This window comes from Pygoscelis adeliae, unplaced genomic scaffold (assembly GCF_000699105.1).
Source record: "Pygoscelis adeliae isolate BGI_AS28 unplaced genomic scaffold, ASM69910v1 Scaffold111, whole genome shotgun sequence".
NCBI classification, from domain to species: domain Eukaryota; kingdom Metazoa; phylum Chordata; class Aves; order Sphenisciformes; family Spheniscidae; genus Pygoscelis; species Pygoscelis adeliae.
Genome location: NW_008824542.1, coordinates 2364397 through 2372681, shown reverse-complemented (window position 1 = coordinate 2372681; position 8285 = coordinate 2364397).

The window sequence follows — 8285 nt, the reverse complement described above, 5'->3', positions numbered from 1 at the left end:
GGACTGACGCTTTCCAGGTTTTGGGATGGATATTCCCCGCTGCTCTTTGATACCAATCGCAAGTCAGTCCCAAGCTGCTCCAGGAAAACCCTTACAACTTTTCCTGGTTGTGCAGAACCGTTTCAACTCAAAATACTCTGGTTTCTCCTATGCTACAAATTGCCAGAAGTCTGTATGTTAATGTAAAAACGCTCTCTAAGGAGAAGCAGTACATAAAAGGTTCCTGTGAAAGGGTTTTAAAATCCCAAATATAGTAGGCGTTAAAAACTATGTAAACATTTGTTGGGCATTTGGACACAATTTTTCTGCAGTTAGGTGACTTTATATGGCATGGTTTTCCTCCTATGCAAGTCGTTTTAAACTGATTTCACATTAAAATAGATGTATTCTGGTTGCTTGCAACTACTAACACATTGTTCAAGGCAGAAGCTGGAAAAGAGTTAAATCATTACAGCGCGAGAGATGAAGCTGCTTCCCCTCAAATGTTTGAAATGACATAACTTTTTCTTTAAAATTTTGTTCTCAAATACATGGTGAAATGTAAAGTGTAAAATCTTCAGAGATACACGCTGACGCAAATGAAACCCTACTGTAAAACGTATGGCGTTTGCAGCCCTCTCTCTAAACTTGAACAATCTTCATATATGCTTAGTATAATCCACTGGCAGATTTGTAAAGTAATTGCTCGTGTAAATCACCCAGTAACACATTTCCCCCTTAAGTTCTTTTGTAGGATTGTCTGATAAAGTGCTTTATGAATAGAAAAGCAATAATTCACATACAAGAGGTGGACTTGTCATGTTGAAAATGGAAGGTAAAATATAGTTGCACGATGAGGTGCACAGTAGGATCCCCGAGACGGGGAGAGGAGAACTGACAGATTATGTGTGGGACTCGCTCTATACCCATCAGCAGAAAATCAGTTCGGAGCAGTGGAGATGTTTATATATGGAATGAGAAGAAAAGTACTATCAGAATTTAAAATTTGTTACAAAGTCTGCCTCGATACTTTAGTACCGGGGCCATGCTCGGTAGCACCTCACTAGTATGTGCACAGAGAACCTTTCCTGACTTCGTAAACCTTTACTTCTGCTCAAGCTGCAAATGCCATGGCTGAACCACAGTCAAAGAGACAAACCACTTTCACAAATTTTAGTGAATGCAGAATTCTGAAAAGCAAGTATTTTTTTGTCCCATTCGCACCTATTCGAATGTGTTCTTCTCTGCAATTTAGGTTTTATTATTGTTGCTGAGTATGTCAGCCCTGAGTGACACTTCACTTGGCAGAAGTCTTGCATATGAAGGGTTAAAATCAGCAGGTATTTCGTCTGATGATTTGGCTAAGCATCTTACAAGCAGGGCTTGAGTGGAAAATATTTAAACAAGGGTTATTCCCCTTTGCTTCTCAGCTCTACTGAGACTTACTAATGTCTTTTTATTTTAAACCAGGAAATGATGCCCCCCACACCTTAAATCCCAGCCAGTTCGTATGTGTGGCTGCAGCTTTCCCAGATTTTATTCGCATTATGACAGACATACTGTGAAGAAGATCGATAATAGTGAAAGCGCAAGTTTCAACACGTGCAAAGCTTGATAACAAACACACCTTTTTTCACCTGTAGAACAACATTAGAGAGATGTATTTTTAAAAGACATAAGCCTCTCTTTGCATATGCTTTTAAAATGAAACCGCAAAAGCTGTTCATAAGCAGAGATGAGAAGGACAAAATATGTCTTCATAGTTTCAAGCAGACAACTCTAATGAAATACTGTATCTCTCAGAAAAAGTTTGTTACCGTATCTCTGTAAAAAATGCTTGCATGATACATTCTGCATTTCAAGTTAAAATAAAGCAGATCAAGAAGACGTCAATATCAATCTGTTTATATTCACCACAAAAGAACTGTAGAGAACTTAATAAAGGCAAAAATATTTTCATAAACTTTTTCAGGCAAATTATTTATTTATGAAATAATTTACAAAGAAAATTTTTACCTCATGGCTTAGATACATTGCATATGCTTATGATTGACACAATATGTTCAGGCTCAAAGGCCCGTATAGCCTTTTTTTCCCTTCTTTTTTTTTTTTTTAATCCTAGCAGGAATATTTCAAAACAACCAACTAATTCATGAAGTCATACAGTAATTGTTTGACAGTTGTTTCTAATATAGAAAAATAAGTTATGTATATTGTTTTCATTCAAATATTTGTTGATTTGTTGTTAGAATCCTTTGACGTTGACATGTCACAAATTGTCTTAGGAGAAATATTGGAGATTTCATTTATTATCTTCTGCTGTCAAGCATTTGCAAAACCACTTAAAGCAAGTTTTATTTCACTTTATTCAAAACTCATAGTCTACATGATAGTAGGTGGTTGCTGAAATAACAAGTCCAGCTTTCTGTAATAGATAAGAGCTGAGGAAATGAAGGAAAATCAGCAAAGCGAGAAGATGCAGAGAAAGTGCTGCTTTCACCGAGAGGCATGAACAAAGTAACTTCTAAATAATCCTCCATTTTTTTTTACACTCGGGCACATTCTCCATTGAGGGAGAATACAGAGGCCAGTCACAGTTGCTTCTTGAAGGAAAACAGTATAACAGTCATTGTTTATCAAGATGACATAACACGCCATTTATGCCTTTATTGTTTAATGCAGTTTCTCTTTTCTTGTAGTTTACTCAGCGTAGATACAAAGAGGGATTAACAGTTAAGCATAAGCATACTTGTTTTACAATTTCAGCCTTTTAGTGCATAACTTACTTACTTAAAATACTAGAGCCTATAATCACAATGATTTTACCTGATGGAACATGCATTTCAGAAATATAATCCAACTGTTTACCCTAACACATCATAAATTGCAATTCGTTACAAAAACCTCAGAGATTGACATCCATTGCTCTTAAATGCCTGCTGTTTTAGCACACATCATCAAGAAAGTATTTCTGTATTATTCTCCCTGCAGTTGGTAGTATATCACATGAATTCTAAAGACCATTTTCTTATACTGTCTTCAGTAATGAGCATTTTGAGGAGCATTTAGTTATGTGTCTGGGGCACTCCAGTGTGAGTTTCTTGGGAATATAAACACGGCAACTTGCAGGATTTCTGCAGACCCGCTTCTTTTCCTTGCACAACTTTTGTGACATGAAATCATCGGGAAACTTTTGTTCCCTTTCTTACACCCTGCACAGAGTCAAGTTTCTAAACTTCAAGTTGTGCGCCAAAGGCAAAAAACTACCACCAATTTTCAAAGAAACGGGACTGGGGACCCTAACGATGTGGTTGAAACGTCTCTGAAAAGAGATTATGCGTTGTGATAGACAGGGCAGCGCTGAGAACAGCCAATGAAACAGCATGCAACAGAAGAGCTAATACCATGGCATCATCCCAGATTCAACAGATGTTTTCTAGGGGGATTGGATATCTGGTAATGGGAAATGGAACCTTTCTCTTCTATGTCACTGGTTTTAACACAGGCCAGTAGTGATGGAAAGTCAATAATATCCGATGCTTGTTTGGTAGCTTTCTCCACTGCATGGTAGGAAAATGTCGTCCTGACATTAGCGCACCACGGCTGGCCGGGACTCCCCAGCGCCCCGGTGGCACTGCTGGCAAAAGGGCCTTGCACAGAAACGCCTGGAAACCCTTTTCCTTCTGAGTGGTCTCCCGGGGAGGGATGAGGAACACCAACCAGGCATAGACTGCTCCTGCTAATGGCGTGTCTGCAGATAGTTAAATAACTCTGGCAGCCGCAAAAGATAATTTATCACTTTACACTATCGTAAAATCTACTAGAAAATTAAAAATGCTAAAACACCAGACTCCCTGAAATCATTTACATGCAGGAATCCACATAATTGTATAGATTCTGATCTTAAAAATGCTATGTAAAAGGCATTCATCCAAAGCTCTGAAAAACCTCACATGCACATACATATGGAGTAATATATAATGAGTGTCTCCCAACAAATATCAATAAAGGAGGTGGCAGCGTTTCTTCCCACATTTCAACCGCAAGTTCAGCAAATCAAAACAACCTGAGCCCCCTGTCCTGTCATCACCCCCTGCCAGACAGAGCCACCACCTCTCCCTGCCTCAGTTCCATATTCATCTTCCCTCTAGCATTTCCAGCATTCTGGGAAGGTTAATCTGGATCAGTTCAAAGTGCATTGAAGTCAATGGAAAAAAAAGTATAAATGAGTTTAGTAATCTTTACATTAGGTCCTATATGCAAGCATTTTTCAGTCTTATTCTTAAGGTTCATTGCTATGAAATTGTGGTGTTCTGGACATAACAATATTAAAACTCACTACAGTATCTTCTAATATAAAGCAACAATTCTGTACAATTGAGGTATTTGGCTCAAAAGGAGTTTTCTTTCATTTGATTTCTTATAAATAGTTTTTTCTTTTCCATTTATGACTTCTCACTGTATTCAAATCTTCATTTTAATATGACAGACTACAAGCAACAGGTTTTTATTGCAGAAAAGATTTATTTACATAGATACTGATGCGAGGTCTCAGATTAAGTTTAGGAAAAGGAAATACCTTTCATATATTTATATATATATATAGTTCACTTTGCACAAAAGTGCACTTTCCATTCCCATACAAATATCAAATGCATACCCACAATATATGGCCTGGGAGGTGCAGTAATAGCTATTGGGAATCTCAGACACACAATGCATTGGTAAAATTACCAAGATACTGTCACTGTTTCCAGTTACAAGTGCAGGGAAAGTCACACAGTCAAGGTAAACAGGGCAATGTAACACATGGTCTTTAGCGGTCTCTACCAGTCTCCTGTGAAGCTCTTTCAAGCCCACACACAAGGACATGCAAATAGCATTCAACAAACTAATACATCTAACTTTCAAAGTGTGCAATGCTTTGTGTAAGGAAGGGCTTGCCCTTAATCCGGCCTTACCCTCTGTATCATGAACCAGTTCATCTTGCAAAGACATGATCTGATGAACCACTGTGGGCCAGGAGTGATTACTGATAGGCAGAAATTTGCCTTGCATCAACTCCTGAACTTGGACTAGGGGATTTTTAGAGCAAAAGGAAGAAAGGTCAGCATGTTCACAGAATCAGAGAATCACAAAATGGCTGAGGCTGGAAGGGACCCTCTGGAGGTCATCTTGTCCAATCCCCCTGCTCAGGTAGGGCCACCTACACCCAGTTGCCCAGGACCCAGTTCCTCCATTTGGAGACTTCATAGTTCTCCAGTAGTCTACATGACTGCTATAACTTGTTCCTGAACTGAGACAACTTGAAGGAGCTTTCTAATATGAGTGAGAAGCGCACCCTGACCCGCTTTCTGTCTGACCTCTGCATAAGAATAAATACACATCCACAACTTAGAAATTTAGTTATGATACCTCTTTTAATGCTTAGTCTTTGGAAACAGGTAACCTAACAAGAATGCCACCTTGGTTAACACTAAGGCTTGTTGCCACCAAGATAAACCACGTCCTTTAGTTGTGAAATGGCAGTGCCACTGTCTTTGTTGAAAAACATGAAACAACTGTAGGCATCCTTTAAACTTATTCAAGAGCTTGCTTGATTTTCCTCAGTGTTTATCAGTCTTGAAAGAGGATTTCTTTGGAAATAGTAATTCCTTTAGGGAAGAGCACATCAACCTACACAAGTGGCAGCAGCCTTAGGTCACTTGGTTCTGCTCTCTCACTTAGAAACCTCATTTCTGTTCATACCTCTCACTCTTCAGGAGCTGGATCACATGCCCATGCACAAGGTTTTACTGAGCACATCGTGAATCAGGCAAAAATAATGCTGATGGAACAGCATTCGTTTACACTTGGGATCTTGATGTGGTGAAGTGCAGATCATGACCCAGAAAACATATGTGTCCTTGTCTACTTCAATGCCTGGACAAACTGATCCCACAGAGGGCAAAAAAATAGTCTTTACTACATCAATTCTTTTTTTTCATCCTTCCTGACTCCACTGCTTTTAGTTCCTTTCATTGCTCACATAAAACAGACAGTTACCTTATGACATACTAAAATATTTATGTGTTAGACTTCTTATTTAACAATGGCCAGAAATACCCTTAATAGGCTGGTGAAAAAACCTCAATAGTTCTGGCAATTTTGCTGTATATGTTATAATTTTTTTCCACTCAGTGTGTGCATCAATGGAACAAAAAAACCTAGACCAAAACAAAAAAACAGCTCAAACCAAGTAACTCATCCCTGACCAATCTGTTCCCCCTTAGTTCTTTAGCATTGCAAAATACACTGATATTGTTGACATTAACATACACATTGAACGAAGGATCATTAGCTATTTTTAGATAAAGGTAATAAAGCTATGTACTACATTATGACTAATATATGAAAGAGTCACTCATACACTGACTTGTAAATAGAACATTTGTGTTTAATAGCTTTATATTCGTAGAAAGAGGCATCTTTTTGAATGACTGGTGTGTAGGATATGGGCAGAAAATAATCTGGACTATTTAGGAATCAAAGCAGTAAAAACAAATACGGAGAGTTTGAAAGATATATCTAAGAAAGGGCTATGTGACCTTCATGAGCCCTTAGTCACTGAAGCCACAACGGCTTGCATGTAGGAAGCACTCTGGAGGTAATTGTACTGGTGCCCTACTTCTCCTTGTCAGGAGCTAGAGACAGCCCAACTAGCAATCCAGAGATGTAGCGAGCAAGCCGCACACTGTGATGCAAATTCAGATGAGTACATTGAGTGCACTGAAAAATGAACTCCTATTTTTTGATGAATGCAGGTGATGCAACACACAGAGTGAATCCAGACCAGTGATGGGGTGTGTGTTCTCAAGAACAGGCACGGAGTAGAGAGAGTAACACCTTGGAAAGTCTAGAAAAACCACACTTTTTGGCATTCTGCACGTTACTTTTTGATTTGACTTTCACAGGCCTAGCTGAGGGTGTGAATGAAAAGAAGGGACCCAAGTATGAAAATGGAAATGGCTGCCTGAAATATGCTATGAAGGGTAGCTTTTAGGGAGATGTGTACACCTAGGCTGCTAATTATGACAAGCAGCCCAATGAGGCTGCCAGGCAGAGAGAAGTAAACAAAAGGATGTATCAGAGAAAGTAGCACCTCTCCTACAGCAAACTTCAAGTATCATTCACACTCTTGAAGAGATGCATTTTAACACAACCTGTGTAAGGAGAAAGTCTTTTTTCCCTTCCCCCATAATGCCATTATTGGAGATATGCAAGCGTTAGAAGAAAAAAAAAAAGCTATTTGGGAAGGGCTTATGCATAGCGAATTTGTTTTCCCCCTTCCCCATCAACTGTAATTACAACCATTCAGACAAAGCTGGTTTTCCCAGTAGGACTGGCTGAAAATGCACTTCATTTACATGGCCTAATTGGACTTTTTTGGCCAAGGTTGTTCTATACACTGACACTAGACCTAGGTACTTAACATTGAAAAGTACATTATTGTGGTATTGAAGTTAAGGATTTCATTACTTTGAAGTTAGAAAATTCAGAATGAAGGTGTCTCCTTTAACATTAGTGCTTCAGTAGTGTGTATATGCATAAGAATAATATTGGTAATTATATTGGCCCCAAACAGTTAAGAATCTGTAAATTAAACAGGGAGTCATTTTATTTTCTTCTTTCTCTATGAAAGAAATAAAAAAGAATTTAGATTTATATGCTATTACATGAAATGTTGGCCATATAGTCCTGTGGCCTTCAGAAATCAGTGAGCAGATCAGCTGATTTGTGAAGATCTACTACAGAAGTGATTTAGGAAAAAATCAGCTTCTTCTATATTCTGTTATTTACCTTATGTAAGAGTTGGTTATTTTTATCTTTTGTTATTTTGTTTGTAACTACCTTGTCTCACTCAGCAAGACACACAGTTCATGAATATGTATCTTACAACCTTTTCTAAGCTGAGTGTACAGGTTTAGTTTCAGGGCTTTCCATATTGTACGTCCTCTACGATCAGAGAGGTTTTGCACAGTCATCAGTGCAAACTCAAGCCATGTCTAGAAAGAAAATTTACATAAATATTTCACCAGGCCTTAGTGTAGACAGGGTTCCTGCAGCTGAACCTGTTTTTCAGCATATTTAATTGCCACAGTAATTAGAACATGAGCGCTCAAATCCACAAAGATACTTGGGTGCCTAATTCTCATTAATTTCAATTGAGTGATGGCACTTACATCTCTTTATGGACGTAGAAGATACAGAAACCTCAAGAATCTTATCTGTTCTAAAACTCCCAGACAAATATTGCTATCAGCTTC